This window comes from Lissotriton vulgaris, chromosome 2_2, assembly GCF_964263255.1.
Source record: "Lissotriton vulgaris chromosome 2_2, aLisVul1.2, whole genome shotgun sequence".
Classification (NCBI taxonomy): domain Eukaryota; kingdom Metazoa; phylum Chordata; class Amphibia; order Caudata; family Salamandridae; genus Lissotriton; species Lissotriton vulgaris.
Window position 1 is genome coordinate 23619991 of NC_141688.1, and position 18191 is coordinate 23638181.

The window sequence follows — 18191 nt, forward strand, 5'->3', positions numbered from 1 at the left end:
CCTGCCTATTACCATTGCTCAGCTTCATTGGCACTTTCATTTGCTTGCTTCTAATTCATTAGCACGCGTGAGCTTCTCTTCTTGCATTTGCCTTCCTATGCAGCATTGACCCATCACTTGTGTCCTTCCACTGCTCTGTTAACAGGTGCTACATTTTCTTTTGTTTAAACCCGCCACATGTGTGTAGTCCTCATATTTGTGTCCCCGCTACTACGCTCACTCCCCATGCGTTTCCCTGTGTTCACCTCACCCTGTGTTTTTGCGACCCCATGCTGCTTCCCTCTCTAACTTTGCAGCCTCTTGTATGCTTCCTTCCCCACCACGTTCCTCCCTCTGTTTGCACCACCTTTCAGTTTTTTTGACTGAGCCCTTCGTGTTCCTTCACCCACCCGTGCCCCCATGTCGCTTAGCAGGGTCGGATTGGGATCACAATTCGGCCCGGGCACTGACGAAAAAAGTGGCCCACATTCAAGAGGCGTGGCCCATATTTAAGGGGCGTGGCCCACATTCAAGGGGCGTGCCCTTTCATGAAACACTATTTGCACAGACAAGGAATGAAAGTGGGAGGATACTGTTCTTGCACAGGACACAGGGCAAAGGTGCCAATGGCCTACATGCTGAGCACCTAAAAAAAATATCAAGGCCCCTTTCTGTCACAAATTATTCCAGCCCTCCAGCACAGGAGCACCTGAAAAGCAGCAAAGCCCCTGCTATTACTAACCTACTTAGCCCTCCCCAGACCTTCAGCTCAGGAGCACATGAACAGGTAAGGGCCCAGCAATTCGTAAATTAATCAGCCCTCCAGGCCTCGCGAAAATGTCCTGGCAGGGGAGCACAAAACACAGCTTTCTGGGTCATCCAAGGTAGCCAGGTAGCCAGGGGGAGGCTGAGGTGAAGCTGGTGCATGGGAAGTGCCTTCCCAGTGTGTTCTGGCACTTTTTGTGTTTTTTAGCATTTACTGTAGTATTACCCTTGTACCTGTGTATGGTACCCTTTTGTAACTTGCATACGTCACTTTTCTCTGGTATCGCACTGTATGCTACCTCTCACTTTTATTTGCTTTAGATACTTGCACAAGTGCCACCATTGCCTACGTAACGTTTGTTCTTGTGCTGGAGTGTCTGCCATTTATTGCAGTATTATACCTCTACTTGTACTTTGTACGCTTTTGTAACCTGCACACATATCACTTTTTCCTCCTGTAATGTACCGATTGCTACCTCATGTATTTTGGTTGCTCACTATTGTCACTTTTGATTCATGTAACTTAACCTTTGCTTTTGTAATTTGTCCACTTGTAATTTTTCTCCTCATGTATTATTGCTGTTCCTTGTGTGAAGCGCTCTGACACCTTCGGGTAAAGTCAGCGCTATATAAAATTGCATAAATAAATAAATAAAATAAAAAAATTCCACACATCACCTGGCCCCCACAGCAAGACCCATTCTTCCTCGTCCACTATGCCCTGAATGTGAAGGGCTGTGGGCGAGGTGCTAAGACTAACACCGTTTCTGGGCTGCATGGGCCCCAGGGGGGCCGAGGTGAAAATGGCTCAAAGGCCTGAGAACACCTGGCCCCCAGGGAGGCCGATTCTTGCCAACAATCACCCCTCCCCAGCCCAGCCTCAGCTTGATTGCTTGGCAGGGTAAGGGTGAAGGAAAGCCCACAGCTGACAATCGCTGTCCAGCCACACAGCGAGGGTGCTTTAATTTTCTCTGTCTGTCTCCGTGCACTCTGTGGGCCGGTTTTTTTCTCCCCTTTCCTAGTCCACTCTCTGTGGACTGGGACAGGAGAGAAAAAAACGGCCCACAGAGGGCACTGAGGCACCGGCCCTTCGGCCCATTCCCGAATGCCCGCCTTGCCAATCCGCCCCTGTCGCTTAGCAGACACCAGCTCTTGCTTCTCCTCTCTCTCTGTATTATATTCCCCAAAAAAGCACTTGACTAGTTTTATAGGCGCGTGCATGGATCTAAACAGTGATGCAACTGGCTGGGTAGGGCTTTTTTTTCATTTTTAAAAGGCATGCAGAACAGAATCAAGAAGGCTGTGCAGCATTGCTAGAACAACTGGCAACGCCACTATGTCCTGAAGGCGAGACCTGGTGGCTTTGACACAGGTCTGAACGTAGAAAATTCTATAATGGCAGATATCTGGGTGGATCACTTCACCTCAATCTTTGCACCCACCCATGAGTTAATCTGAAGGACGGCCCTTTCCCCAAACACTATCCACTTTGAAATCTCATTCAATACAGAGGAAGTCCAGACAGCACTAGCTAAATCAGCGCAGGGAAAGGCCCCCAGTCCAAATGAAGTACCCAAAGGTGTACACAAGTACCTTCCGGAACTATTCGTGCCCTCGCTTCCACAGGACTGCAATGCAGCCGGGAAGCGGTGTATGCAATCCACCTGGTCTTGTTGTGTTTCGATTTAGATACCCGTATATAGGTTTCCCGAATCATGTCATTATATAGGCACAACTCACATTGCCCTTATTTAGGCATAGAATCCCAGGCCTTTAGGCATCAGCCATGCTATCCAAATACAGGCATGGTCACCTACATCCGTCCATCCCACGTCACGAGTTCTTAGAAACCAGACCCTTAAGCCATTAGAACTTTCCCTGCTTGGATTATTGATTTCTTCAAGAACTCATTTATTATGCATGAACCGCTATACCCTAAGGGTTCACTCAGGATGTCTTTCTCTGCCCGACTTTACGTCAATGTTAGCATTCCTAAGTACCTTTCAGGTATAAATATACCTTCACTTACCATGGTAAACCACGGTTGCAGTTACATGGTGGCACGGCTCGCCACAGCAAGTTCGGAAGGAATTAGAGTCACCGCTTGACGTACTGACCAGACGCGATCATCCTGCTCGCAGAGAATCCAGCTTCCAGTGTCCCGATACCCTTCGTGGGGTGTTAGGGATTGAGATCCAGAAAGAGATTCCCACCTCTCTCATTCGAAGGTATGGAGCAAACTAGAACCTAGAGGGACTTTTGGCATACAAACTATAGCTTACCATACTATAGAAAACAGCACCTACTTCCTACCTCGTACTACACTTAGGTTAGATACACTGGGGTAGAACTATTTAGAAGCACCAGATTAGTATTCAAATTTTTTGCCTGTGTTATTTATGTATGTTGATATGAATATAGGTCATAGGTAATAGACCATGCTATTGCAGTATTTCTACTTACTGCTCACACTGTACATTTTATATCTTGCATTCTGTCTTGCGATAGTAACAGCTCATATCTCTTGCACGAGGAATAAGACTGTTCAATAAATCCTTTTATTGAAACGCCCGTCTAGTCTTTCTGTGTAACTCTGCACAAAATAAGCATGCACGATTGACTGAGTGAAACTGTTCTCTATTGTTTCCATGATTCGGAGTACGGTTCAGATTCTAAAGGGAAACAAAAGTTGTCATGTTTATGAGGTTGTCAGAAACGAATCCCTTCTTGTGTATTCAAGAAGTTTCTAGTGACCTCTGAGTTAGCAGGCACACAAAGTAATTAAGTTTAATATACTCGATATTATGCTAAAACTATAGTGTATATTATTCCAATGCACAGAGCCTATAAGATAAATAGGAACTACACTACAGTCTGAGTTCATAATAATTGCAATATTTAAAAAATGCTCCAAACAGGACCTCAAATGATACAGACCTATCTCACTGCTGGATTCCTCAGCAAAACTACTGGACAGAAGTTGTTGGAAAGATTAGAGGAATGGGTCTAGGTCAATAACATCCTTTCCAGTGCACCGTACCATTTTAGAAGGAGTTTAGGAACCGTGGAACAGTTACCCAATTTAAATCTTTTAATTAGCAAATACCTAAAAGCCAGGCCCGGTAACCTGCATATGTGTTTGATGGACCTAAGTAGTGCGTTCGACTTGGTAAACCACAAATTATGGAGCTGCTTGTCCCCCTTGGGGGCATACTTAAGGGGCTAAATCAAGGGTGTGTCTTGGCCCTTTTCCTCTTCTCAATTTACAATGGCATCGACAACGGACTCCAATTACTTGGCACAGACTAGCCCAAAGTTACAGGAAGATTGGTACCCATTTTGTTATATGCTGATGATGCCTTTCTACTACACTAACTCCAGACAGCTTACAAGTACTTTTAGAGAATTCATGGAAGGTATTGATTTGAAGATAAATTTGGGGTAAGACCTTTATTATGTCATGCAATAGTAAAAAAGGGATATCTTATCCTGTTTACCTAATGGGAGGAAAGATAGTAAGCACAAAGCATTGTAGCTACATGGGCCTTGGGTTTTCAGAAAACAGGGAATGGAAAGCACAAAGGGAATTTTGTGCAACTGACATGGTCAGGAATAATGAGCCAATTTTTAGATTTGCCACCTGGTTTTGGTCCAAACACATACCAAATTTGTTAAAATGATATAACACCAAGTCAGTTTCGCTGCAATATGAGGCGCTGGGATATGGGGCCCATGGGATAAGACCTTACAAAAATAAGAAGATTCCTAGAAGGATGATTGCAGTCAGAAATTCAACTTTCAATACCATCATCCATCTTTAACTCAGCCTTCGCAGTGAGACCTCTACTGCTTTGGCAATCAATCTGGTCTAAAAGTGTATCCAAACTAACCCAAGAAATCATTAGGGACTGTATGTTGTAAAAACCAAGTGTAAAAGATACGGTGGCTCTCCGAGATCAAAATGTCCCTGCTAATTATTGGAGATAATGACATGCATTTGTGGGAAGCCCATAGGGACATAGTACGGTTCCCCCAAAATGCTCTGAAGCAACCGATCAAGGAAAAATTTGGGCAAGCTGCTAAAATTGGGGAAGAGACTTTGACAGTTATGCTATACCTAGCCTACCTTAACCACCGGGGACTTCAGAACTACCTGGGCTGGGTTCACAATTCACTTCATAGGTTCTTACTGACAAGATTTCATTTTTCCACCCTGCATCGCCTAGGAGAATTTCCAATGGGCACCAAGAGGGGAACACAGGATTTGAAATCTCCCTGTGATAATGTGACAACCCAATCCATACTGCATGTAACTATCTTCTTTAAATGTCATCATGAAGGTAGAAACAAGTACCTAAGGCCAGTCTTTTCAGGTGAAGGTTTGCACACTTACAAAATAGCGTACAAATACTTGATGGAAATGCATGATATAAAGACTAGCTTTGCTACTGTGTCCTCCCTTATCTATGTAATAAACAGACAAGGAAAGCATTAAGGTTTGTAGGATAACTTGCAGCAGTCATCATTCGTTTGTGTATGTGTAGCTCTGGCTCATTTAGCTCTAGTATTTTTTCTTATTATAGGGCCACTAATGTAATGTTAAAGAATTTTTATCTGCTCCTCATTGACTTTTTTTCTAACCTCTGATGGGTTTTTAACTTGCACAATTAGTTTATTTTATGTGTGTTAATGGTCATATTGTTATGTACCGAATAAAGTTCTTTGATTCGACTGGGCTTTGCCAAAATTTATTTTAAAATGCAATACAATTCTATTTTTTAAAATCCTATATTAGCCCAAATCTATCTCAATCGGGGTTAAGGCATATGACACAGGCTACTATTCTACAATACAGTAAATCCTCGAGGGAGAATGGAAATTAAAGAGAAAAAAGTAAAATTGTTCCTCATATCTTAATAACCAGTAAAAAAACCTGTAAAAAGTGCAAAGTCTTATTCTATCCTGTCTCCATTGAGCAAGGTGTTCCCAGAGGCACTACTCTCTTTACAACACTTTCCAATTTAGATATGGAAAATCACCTGTACGACTTCTGAAAATAATTTCAATATTTCCTATCATTTTTACACAGATGACACCGCTAATACATGAAAGTGATATCCCCAGAAGACATTATCTTCTTTGCACGCAGACCCTTGGAAAATTAAATCTAATCCTGGATGATAAATCACTACTTTAAATTTATATCCTTCAAAAACTGAATTACTACAAATATTCCTGCCAACGGCTCAAACGTAGTACAATTGTAGCTAAATGTTCTCATCATCTTCACTGAATGCGCCAAAACACTAGGCTTCTTCCTATACAAAACCCTCCAATAACAATTTACCAATCTCAAATATTCCTAACTCCAGATAGACAGCTATGGGGTACTAAACCATGGAAGGTGGTTTGGGGAAAATATGAGTCAAGCCTTTTACAGAATATATTGGAACCAGAGACTATAAAGACAAACAACATTTGACTGTTCCCAAAGCAAGTCCTTGCTGGATTAACGGAAAAAATGTAAAACAACATGTGAAAGTTTTGCTCTTAGAGTATTGGTGCTTCGGGCACTGCACCAGCCCACAAATGTGTCCACCTGCACATCAACTATATGGAGGAGATCCTAGCAATAAAGATGACACCAAACACCTGGGCTGGCATGTGAAACACATTGTCACCACTGCTCAAGCTCCATGCATTGAGGTGTAAATTGTGGAGAGCCAGATGGAGCATCCTGTGACAGGTCAAACGTTCAGGAGATTTGGGTACCTTAACCTCCTGGAACACAAGATGGCTTGGCCCGGTCGGTCTCATCTTCCTTAGGACTCTAGCCAGGATACGTAGTGGTAGAAACTCAGCCAGGAGATGTAGTGGTAGAAACTCATACAAGAGTTCTTCAATCCATTCTAACCAGAATGAGTCTCCCAAGGAATATATATGAGAAAACTCTGTGTTAAATTGTTGACACTGTGTTGAACTGTGACAAACCGATCTAGCTAGGGTGAGCCCCACTGGTTGAAGATAACCTGCATCACCTCAGGATGTAGAAACCACTCAGTCTGTTCAGTTTATCTGCTGTGGAGTTCAAGGATCCTGCTAGGTGATTGGCTAGTAAGAAATAGTTTTACTGGTCCAGGCACCTCCCCAAGGTGTAAAGCCTGTAGGTAAATGAACCAGGAAAACACAACACCCTCACGGTTGCAGAACGGCATGGTGATATGGGTGTCCAAGAGGACATTCACCCAACTCCCTCTGATGGATTGCCTGAGGCTCCAGTAGACTGATATGGGCAAGCTATCCATCAGAACTCTGGGCAGTGAAGTTAGAGTGGGTTGTCGAAGGTCAAGCTGTCACTCATCAGCCACAATGCGGATCCAGAGCAGTCTCTCCCGAGACCTTAATTGAGTCTGAAATTCTACTGGAATCTGAGGTTCTACTGCGGGGCCTACATATGCCACCTGGGGTGTGGAATGAAGACCGGATACCAAGCAGCCACAGGACCATTCTCGAAGAGACTCAACTACATATTATGCCTGTGAGACTGCAGTTGGATATGTGAAAGTATGAGTTCTGCAAGTCCAGGGATCCAGCATCTTGTATTCGCCCTTGCACACACGAAGATTTTCATCGGGCAAAGATCCAGGAGAGCTCTGTCCCCGATTCTCTTTTACGGGATGAGGAGGAAGCAAGATATCATCCATTGCCTCTCTTCAAGTCCAGTACCTGTTTACTGGCCCTATGAGAGAGTCAAAGTTTTACCACCTGCACTAGGATTGTGAAGTACTCCTCCGAAATTTGTTCTTGAATCGGAGGAAGATGGGGTTGGCAGGAAATAAAGGCAGGCCATGACCCCTCAGAATTATTATTATTATTATGTTTCTTATATAGCGCCTGAATCGACCCCCGAAGGGGTATCTCCGCACTTGCCTTGGGAACCCGTCCTAGCTTTTCCCTGTGAGATAGCCCCTACAGGGCATCCCCAAGGTGAAAGCCAGGCATCCCGCCGCGGGGGGGCCGTTGTGGAGATTAAGCAAGCTTAATGCCCAGAGTTGCAGAGTGTGAACCCATGATTAGGTCAGGCACCGAAGCGAGAATTAAAGAGTCCATGGACATTTGAGCTCAAGACCCTGCCGCGTCGGGAATTGAACCCTAGTCCCGGGTCTGACCTCTGCTTCAGGGTCTGCCTGCTCTAACCAGTGAGCCACACTTCTCCAGAATGATCTGTACGACCCATTTATCTGACGTAATGCATTTCCAGCAGAGAAGAAATATTGACTCTTGCGTGCTACTGGCCAGGTATGAGCTGTCGAGGATAAACTTAGCAAGGGTGGAGGAACTGGAAAACCTTTCCCTGCTGCCATGTGCGTTGTCTGACAATGTCACATCCATGGCCTTGAAAGGAGTGGGCAGTCTGCTGTACTACATGCAAGGATGGTTGACTTGCCTCCAGGCTAGCCCACTGGATTAGCTTCTGAGCAAGAGTGCTTTTTTCACTTGTCCTTCCTTTGAAAGGCATTCAGCAGACAGAGACCCCAAATAGGTTAGAAGCCTAGAGCCGTCAAAGGACATGTCCAATAGGACATCCTTTATATCGTCAGAAAAAGCAGCTAATCTCCTTCAGGCAAGCCTTCTGCACGACACAGATGGCAATAGATCTGCAGATGTAGTGTTTAGTATCCAGGCCAGCTCGGAACACACACTTGGCTGCATCCTGACCATGTATTGTTTGGATCAAAAAGACCAGATGGGCCCTTCATGGGCATCCAGTAAGATGTTGCTGGCTACAAAGCTTAAGGTGTGGGTGTACCTTCCAAAGAGAGATTGCACTGACAGATGTAAGCACTAAGCAACCTGAAGAAAACATTTTCTTTGTACAAGCATCAGATTTTTCAGTTTCCCTATTCCGAGGATCAATGTCGCAGAGCCATAGGTCGACTGGCAGTCAGTAATGAGCATGGTTTGGACCAGGTAGCCAGAGGCGCATCAGTAAGGGCTTCATTGAACAGCAGTAATAGCTTACATCAGTGGTTCTTAATCTTTTGACTTCTGTGGACCCACTTAATCACTATTGGAACCTGGGGACTCACTGAACTGTTATTTGAATTTGGGGGACCACCCCAGCCCCACTACCGAGTCATTAATGGAAGATGGGAACCTCAGCCTTAGCATTTTTGATTTGAACTGTAAAACAATACTCAAGAAAAAACTGAAATATGAAAAATCTAATTAATAAAAAAATCTGAATTTTAATGGGAAGATTGGAGATTTGTAAATTTAATTAAAGCTGCTCCTCATCCTTAATAAATCATGTTTGATGCACTTGCATTGCGGATAGTAACTTAATTTTTAGCCTACAATGTTACATACACTTTCTTATTCGGTTATTACTATTTAATTTTCTAAGAAGTTGTGGCCTCACCGGAATAGGCTTCTCAGACCCCACCCAGGAGACACCGGACCACAGGTTAAGAACCACTGGTTTAGATGAAGCTGCCCAGGGCTCAAGAATTTCAATGAACATTTATTTTCTTCTTAAGAACTCAAGTTTGAATGTTTCAACTGCCCTCCGAGCCATCACAACAAATGAAGCACTTTCCCATGACAGTACCCAAAGTGGAGAATCACGCCTAGTGTCTGATGTGTAGCAGATTGGCCTTTGGTAAGGCAAGATATAAAGCATCATCAGTATAATGAGACCGCAATCTGTACCCTGCGTCGCCATCCTCCTCCTCCTCCTCCTCGATGCTGCTTCCCGCACCATGTCCAAATCTTAACCAAAAAGAGAGCGAAACCTCCACTGACAATGTGGCAGAGGTCTAGGATTGGGACTTGACTCTATACCCACTGGTTGTGCTATCATGATTTCAAAGCACAACATATGCCTGGAGCATGTCGACATTGGGATGATCACTGAGTGGCAAAGGCGGAGTCAGCACGGAAGGAACCAGCTTGGACCTTAATGTCAAAGTAGAAGTCAGCACCGTAGTCTGTAGGAGCCTGATAGCAGGCCTGTGGGGTAGGACCGCCTGCGGATGTCCGAATGGAGACTCTAGGGCCAAATGTGCACTAGAGGGAGCCGAAATTACACCACTAATCCACAGCATGGTCTCTTTGAAGGTCACTTTTTACTGTGGCATTGATGACAGTCTGGGAAGCTCTAGTGCGCCAGGACTAATTGGGGCTCAATTCAGAAACAAAGAGGGGAAGGCGACCTTTATCATGAAACCCATTCACCTTTGCTAAACTTCAAGCTGACGGAGGGGGGTCTTGAACTGCTTGGCATTTTTGCACTTGTGCCTAGATTTACTAAAATAGGTTGGCTGAGAAGTTGACTTTTGTATTCTGGATCCTAAAACTTGTCTCGCTCCATTTCTAACCTGGCATCATGGGAATATTGCAGCCCTTTTACCCACAACATTGTTTACTCCTCTGACACAGCATAACTCTTTACTGACAACCACTTTTGAGTCCTTTCTTTTGCTCTTTCAGCCAAATGATTTGCCCATACAAAAGAAATACTTTTACTTGAATGCATACACCGAAAACAAAAGTATTGTATCTCTATTTAGTCTCCTTCCTAACTTTGCATACTACCACAGCCCTCCAAAAAGCACACTGCCAAAATGTTATGATCACCATCAGTGTGAACACCTATATTCAAATTTTCAAATGTATGCAGACAACACATTTTCAGCAGTCTGGAAAATGGCTAAAAGAAACTGCAGTACAGAGGCAGCTTACCAGCTAGAGGAAGACTATGCATAATCGCTTCATAGAACGTGGATTCAAGAGTACAACTATCAAACAACCCTGTAATAGGGTAGACACCACCTTGAGGATTGAGTTGCTTCATCCTAACAGAGTAGACAAGAAGGATGACAGTCAGATTTTTGACCACGTTCTCAGGACAAACCCATGGGATCAGAAAGATCTTTAAAATACACTGGCATGTGTTGTCTACTGATGAACACCTCAAACCATACAAAGCTAGCAACCCACAAATTACCTTTAGGAAATGACACGATGTAGCCATGTGACCAGTAAGAACAAGAGTCAAATCAGGGCAGGTTTTAAGTGCTGTAGGAGCTGTAAAACCTGCCACAAGAGTGTGGATTGGGATAAATTGAAGATCCCTAATACCGAGAGAGAGTTCGCAATACGTAAGACGTTGACATGTAACTTAGTGTATTGTGTCTACGTATTAATATGCCCATGTAACAAGTGGTAAGTGGGCAGCACAATACAATGTGCTAAAAAGAGTGATGGAACATGTACGTGCTATTAAGAACAACCAACAATATCCGGTATCACGTCATTTCTTGGACTGCCATTTTCAAAATGAGAATTTGTTGAGAATGGTGGTTATCAACATAGTTGATTTGGGTATCAGGGGAGGTAACAGTTATTCTTGCGCAAATTAGAGTCATTGACTTAGATTGTGTAACCCCGAATGGTTTAAACTCGAGCGAAGAGTTAGCAGTGCATTTAATAGAATGAGGTGTATATATTCATGAAAATAATCGGTTTGCGATCTGATTTCATGTTGTTTTTAAATTTTAGGAATGTAATGGCATCTTTTTGAGCATGGTACCAAACTGAACTGGATGAATTTACATCTTTCCCGATGTGATATTTATGAACTCATAACCGAAAATAATGAACTTTGGAACAATTGCCTACTTGGGATAGATAGATTTGTATGCACATTATCACATTGTTGATGGTACATCAATCAGACCACTGGGGCATGACCCTCGTCAGTTTATTGTATAGACTTTTATGATGGAGGTGGTTATATGGTAAAGGCGGTCAATGGGATAACTGCTGTGGTGAAACCATGTTGAATGATTTTTATTGTTGACCCACTGTGCCTTCATGAAGGGAAACCAATGCCATGAAGTAGTAATTAGCCCTCTTGGGCGTGATGTTTGCTGTTATTGCCAAAAGATATAATTTGCAGTAATCGTATTAACCTTCAAAATAGAGCAACTTTATTAGCTTGTAGGTAAGTTGAAAGTGAGGGCTTTAATTGCTCTGTAGTGTAAAAAACGGATATAGTTTTTATTGCTAAAACATAATTGTCGGTAGATGATGATTCTGCATATATATACTTCCTCTTCTCCAACACATGCTATATCTACTTAACTTATTTCCTTCAGTGTCTACTTTTATATTACTTTGGTCTGGTTATTTTTCCCTCCTTGCCCTTACTCCTTTCCCCCTTCTGTTACTCTGGTATTTTCTTTCTTTCTTTCTTTTTTCTTTTCTTTTTCTTTTTGCTCTATATTTTCTTTTCTTTTCATTTACTCTAATCTTAGATACCAAGCTATGTCCACACCTTTTCTAACATTACTTTGTATTTGGTCATGGAATATATGCGGATACATTTTTTGATCTACTTTGCATAAAATTTACTATTACATGTATTTTCTCTTTTTCCTATGATATTTTATTGCTTTGTTACTATTTCTGTATTTTATTGAATAACCCAATAAAAAATTTCAACAGAAAAAAAACATAATTGTCGCCTGTATTTTACAGCAATAATAAGTGAATGCTTGCGATTTCTTTTTACCGACCAGGTAATTTTACGTCTATGTTGCGCAGCACCTTATTACTTTATTATTTATGAAGTATAATGTTCCATATTTCCTGATTAATTACTGGATGCATTGGAAAATGTCTTTGGGAAAGCATTAACAACTCATAGCTTTAAAATCTTAAAAATGGCTGCCATGTTTTTGTAAAGATTGCCACATGAATGCCACAGAGTTGAAACGTGATCAAGCCAAAAGGTGAAACGTGTTGTTTCCTGCTATTAAAATATTTTGCATGAGCAACTTGTGGTGTCCGAGTAAGTCTGTTGAACAGTGGTACGGCTTTTGGATATTTTGGGCTGCCGGTAGCCCCAACTCGGACTGCCTGTGAGTCAGCCAGGCATTGTCCTTTAAACCAGAGTTGCTGCAAATATATATATATATTTGCAGCAACTCTATATAATATAAATATATAAATATATAATAGAGAGGTGGTTACAATTTTAAGCGGCGTGATTCAGCCGCGGGAGTGACGCACCATCAGTGAGAGCGCCATACTTGCCCGGCAGGAACCTCAAGTGTTTGTTTGTGAAGGCGGAGTAAAGAGAAAGTGGCTGCCACCGAAGACTGTCTTCGGTATGATTCCTGTGTCAGCCTTAAAAATGGGCTGCTACAGGGAACTAAGGTTCAAGGACACAGTCATATCATTGAATTTATTTTGCACCACCAACCGGAGGATTTTTAAGCGTGCAGCTTACCTTTGATAAAGTTCGAGTCTGAACGAAACGAGTCAGGACTGCCATCACCAACGTGAATTCCAATAAATAATTGCCCGAGAACCAAGTGAAGAGCGAGTCCAATTCTTCATGTGATGGAGAGGTGATATATATATATATATATATATATCCACCACAAAAGCTTGCCTGGAATGAGGGAGCCACTCTCAGGAAAATGTAATTATGCCGCTTTAATGATGATGCAAACAGCGAAAGAACTGCTTGCTGCCTCACAAGTATAATGGTATAATGTCCAGCCCTGACGCGTTTCGTGCTATCTGCAGCACTTCTTCAAAGGGGTGAGGACTTACTGCAAATGAAACCAGTCTTTCATCCCTGAACTCCTTTGTACTTCCTAACCCCCGCCTCAGTGGGGGTGGCCATGAACATGGCCCGATGGTTCTGCCAAGTTTCCTACTTTCGCCCGTGTACATATTTGCAAGGGCTTGGGGCGATTTAAAGGCAGAGCGTCCAAAGGGCACCTGGTGTACATGCAGACAGGAGCTACACTCATACAGTAGTGCCTCGCCTCGACCGAGACACAGGCACATCTAAAGCACGGCATGTTTTCAGACTCTGAGCGTCGCACAGCGGCAATGGGCATGTTTAAAGCCCGTGATAAACGGGACAAGCCAGCTGAAACAGCAGCGAAAACGGCAGAACCTACAAACAGCAAATTAGGCGATGCCATGTTCAAATTAGAAAGGCTACATGAACGTGAGGTTCGGAAGTGGTGGGAGGCGACCAGTTTCACCACCTACATAGAAGAGCAACGTGTACCGCGTGGACTCAGGATACACACGGTACCATCATACGAAAATCCAGATCCACAATTACTGACGGATTGGGCAGAACACACAGCCTCCTATTGCGAAGGGACACTAAAAATCCTTGTTAAATATGCATGGAGTGATAGAGAGAAAGCGCTTGCTGACATCAAAGCACTGGCAGAAGAGCTTGAGAAGGAACAAGATCTTGATCAAGTCACACAGTTGAAAGCGCAAATGAAAACTCGCCTCATCAAGAATGAGCAAAAAATAACTCGTAAACAAGAAAAGTTCAAACGTGATGAGGATGACTACTTACAAGGGCGTGTTTTGACATATGCCAAAACATTCGATACACCCCGAAAGGCACTCCAGAGCAATATCAACTCCTCTAAGACGGCGGAAGCAGTAACCTCCGAATTAGAGGTCACTGAAAATGAATCCAGTGATGAACAGGGTGACCCTGGCAATCCTGACAATACCCGGAGGAGACGTGCAGATATGACCAGCAATACTGGACGAACCCGTTTTCACGAGGAGTTCGAAGTCATCAAAAAATCATGGCTACGGGGAGGAAAAAACAAACCCCCAGACACAACACAAACTGCATCACCAGGAGTACAAGGAGGACAAGGAGGTCGGGCGGGAAGAGGAGGACGAGGAAGAGCAAAACCCTCGAATTGGGCCAACCGAACCTACAACAAGAAGAATTAATGCCCAATGACAACTCGGAGATGGCCAGCCTAAAAGTGGTCAACTTAACGAATAGACGTCTAACGAATTGTGAAACTGAGTTACTAAGCTTGGGCTTAAAATTCTGCCCCAATAATACCCTTGAATACACACAGACACGCATTGACTTGTTCCGCTTCAAGAGAAAATTAAAACTTCACAAATACTTCAAACTCCGACCGCACCTGAAAGATCAAGGGAGTAAAGGCTCTAGAATAACTGCCACTGATACATTAACAGGGAAAGATATTCCAGCACTTGAGACTCTTGAAGACTTAAGAACTGAACAGTCTGTACAAACTGGAATGCTGGATTTAGCTCAACAAGCGGAACTCCAAGGCATAGAGCAAGAGAGAAGATAGTGGCTTTAAACCCATATCGGTATTTGTCCCACAAGCCCCATGGGATGCAGTGGATGTCTTAGTGGAAGCGATGAACAATGACCTCATGAAATACAGGAAAGCCAACCACCAGATACAGAGCAACATCACAGAACAACAGAATTCGGCTCTCCAAGACCTAATGAATGATAACAATGTCATTATAAAACCCTCGGACAAAGGGGGCAACGTAGTACTGATGAGCAGGAAATATTACAGAGGTGAAGCATTAAGACAATTTTCGGATGACAAATTTTATATCAAATGCAACAACGACCTTTAATCAGCAAAGTATAAGTGAATACGATATGCTGATAAGGAAATGGTATGATGCTCAAATGCTCAGCAAGGATGAACATCTATTCCTACGAACCAGCAAACCTCTGACCCCAACTTTCTACCATCTCCCTAAACTCCATAAAGACAGTGAGCACCCTCCTGGCCGTCCAATTGTTTCATCCATAGGCAGTCTCACCGAAAATATGTCTCGACTAATAGACAATACCTTATTTCCCTTAGTGATGAACTTAAAATCATACGTCCAAGATACCAAAAGATACCAAGGACTTTTTGAATAAAATCCAGGACATAAGGTTGGAACCAAACTGCCTCCTGATGGTATTGGACATTTCTAGTCTTTGCACGATAATATAACATGGCCATGGACTATTAGCATTACAACAATTTCTCAATCTTCGCCAAATGAGATTTGCAAAGCACAATATCATGATTTTGGAATTTGTGAAATTTTGTCTCAATAATAACATCTTCTTGTTCGAAGAACCACTTTACAAACAAGTGTCTGGGACGGCGATGGGTACCTGCTTCGCTCACAGCTACGCAAATCTTTTCGTGGGCTGGTGGGAGGAGCAGGTGCCCAGGAGCTGTTAGGTGGGGCAGGAGAGAGGTGATACAATATGCTGGCACCGCTATATCGATCTCTTCATCATATGGCGAGGCTCAAGAGATACAGCAGAAGCCTATATCAGACTACTCAATAACAACAAGTATAACTTGCACTTCTCAGGGACTATTGATCCGGTGGCAGCGGTCTATTTGGACCTGAGAGTGTTTGTAGAAGGGGGCCAGCTCCATACCTCGCTCTATAGAAAAGAAACTGCTGGGAACTCCACTCTTTTCGCCAGCAGTAGCCACCCACCCCAACTAGTGAATAGTATTCCGTATGGAGAACTATTACGGCTCCGTAGAAATAGCTCAAAAGACCAAGATTTTGAAGCGGCTGCTTCAGGATGTTTGAATAGGTTCAGAGCAAGAGGATATGGGGAAGAACTGCTACAAGACACTTTAAGGAGAGTAAGGAAGATCCCTAGACACACACTACTAACATCCAAGTCATCCAAGAAAGGACGAGGGAAAGAGCTAATGACAGGCAAAGGTAAAGGGAAATTCAGAATGATAACTCCAGTCTCCTCAGGAGCAAAAGATCTAAGAGCCATGCTACAGAAAAACTGGCACATTCTCAAAACTGATGGTGTGCTCAGTGATTAGTCACCAGCCATCTCGAGAATCCGCCACCTAGAAACAACACACTGAAAGAAATAAGGTTTCTTTCCCTGCGGACGCTGCAAAGCCTGCTCAGGCAGCAAACGAGTTCTATCCTATGTTATTTATTTATTTTATTTATTAAGCAATTTGTATTGCGCAGACTAAACCCGAAGGTATCAAGGCGCCTATCAAAGTCAATAAACAGAAAATATACAGAATGTAGAATGCCACTAATACAGAATGCCACTAGGAGTATGCAAGTATGAAAAGATGAGTTTTGAGCGCAGATCTAAAAGTTTGCAGAGAGGGGCTAGATTTCACTTCGAGAGGGAGGGCATTCCACCACTTGGGTGCCAGAAAGGAAAAGGCCTTACCTCCCCATCTTACTTTTCTGACACGGGGTACAGAGAGGAGGAGTTTGTGACCGGAGCGAAGATTTCTACTAGGGTTGTGCCGAGAAAGAATGGATCCCATACTTGTAAGGTTGGGTTTAGCAAGAGCTTTATACACCAGGCACAAGGATTTGAAGCGGATCCGGTATTCAACGGGGAGCCAGTGCAGTTGTTTTCGGGCTTCAGTGGCAGAAGCACGCTTAGGTAGGTCAAGGGCAAATCTCGCTGCCGCGTTCTGGACCACCTGCAAGCGCTGTAGGTGACTCTTGTTCAACCCTGCATACAGCGCATTGCAGTAGTCCAGTCGCGAGCCCAGAAAAGCGACAGCAAGTTGCTTTCTTGCCTGGGGTGACAGGAAATGCCTGATTTTCCTCAGTGTGTGGATGATCCCCCAGCAGGTCGAAACAGTCCTGTTGACCTGCTGGCACATACTGAGGTTGGGGTCGATCATAACTCCCAAGTTTTTAGCTGACAGGGTGGGCTCGGGACATGCACCCAGCGAATCCGGCCACCACTCCGCCGACCAGATCGATTCCTTTCCTCCAAAAACCATCACCTCCGTCTTCTCCCCATTCAGCTTTAGTGAATTGTGGATCATCCACTGGCCAACTGCCTCCATGCAGGATCTAAAATTTGCGGCAGTTGACGTAGCTGGCTGGGAGAGAGAGACTAGGATCTGGGTGTCGTCCGCATAGGAAACTACCTCCATCCCAAAAGATCTGATGAGTCTGGCAAGGGGGGTCACGTAGATATTGAAAAGGGTAGGGCTAAGCGCTGACCCTTGGGGGACCCCACATTGCACAGACAGGGATGGAGATAGGAATGAGCCCAGCATTATCCTTTGTTCTCTATGGTCGAGAAAAGAGGAAAGAAGTCCCAGAGCAGACCCGCGGACCCCAATTTCCCTTAGGCGAGATGTTAATACCGCAGGAGAAAGGGTATCGAAGGCCGCAGTGAGGTCTAAAAGGATCAGGAGGGAGGTCTGACCCTCATCAACTCTGGTGCGGATGGTATCCAGCACTATGGTGAGGGCAGACTCGGTGCTATGTTCCCTCCTGAACCCATGCTGGGAAAGATCCAGACAACCCGAGCTCTCCACAAATGCAGCCAGATGTTTATTTAAATAGGCTTCGAGCATCTTTGCGGGAGCCGGGAGCAGTGAAATGGGGCGAAAGTTCTTTAACACCCCGGGGTCCAGAGAAGGCTTTTTAAGCAAGGGTTTTACAACAGCATTTTTCCACTGTTGGGGAAAAATGCCTTCCTTCATCGCTCTGTTCATGATGTCAACCAGAGGAGGAAGGAGAGATTCTCTGCACTGCTTGAGGATCTTTAGCGGGCAGGCATCCAGCGGAGA

General features: G+C 43.8%; 1 protein-coding gene across 9 annotated transcripts in view; it reads right to left on the bottom strand.

Moving 5' to 3' along the window:
• The window catches only part of CSNK1G1 (casein kinase 1 gamma 1), a 766422-nt gene that overhangs the window by 183316 nt on the left and 564915 nt on the right, over positions 1 to 18191 (bottom strand). The gene's annotated exons all lie outside the window — the stretch shown is intronic.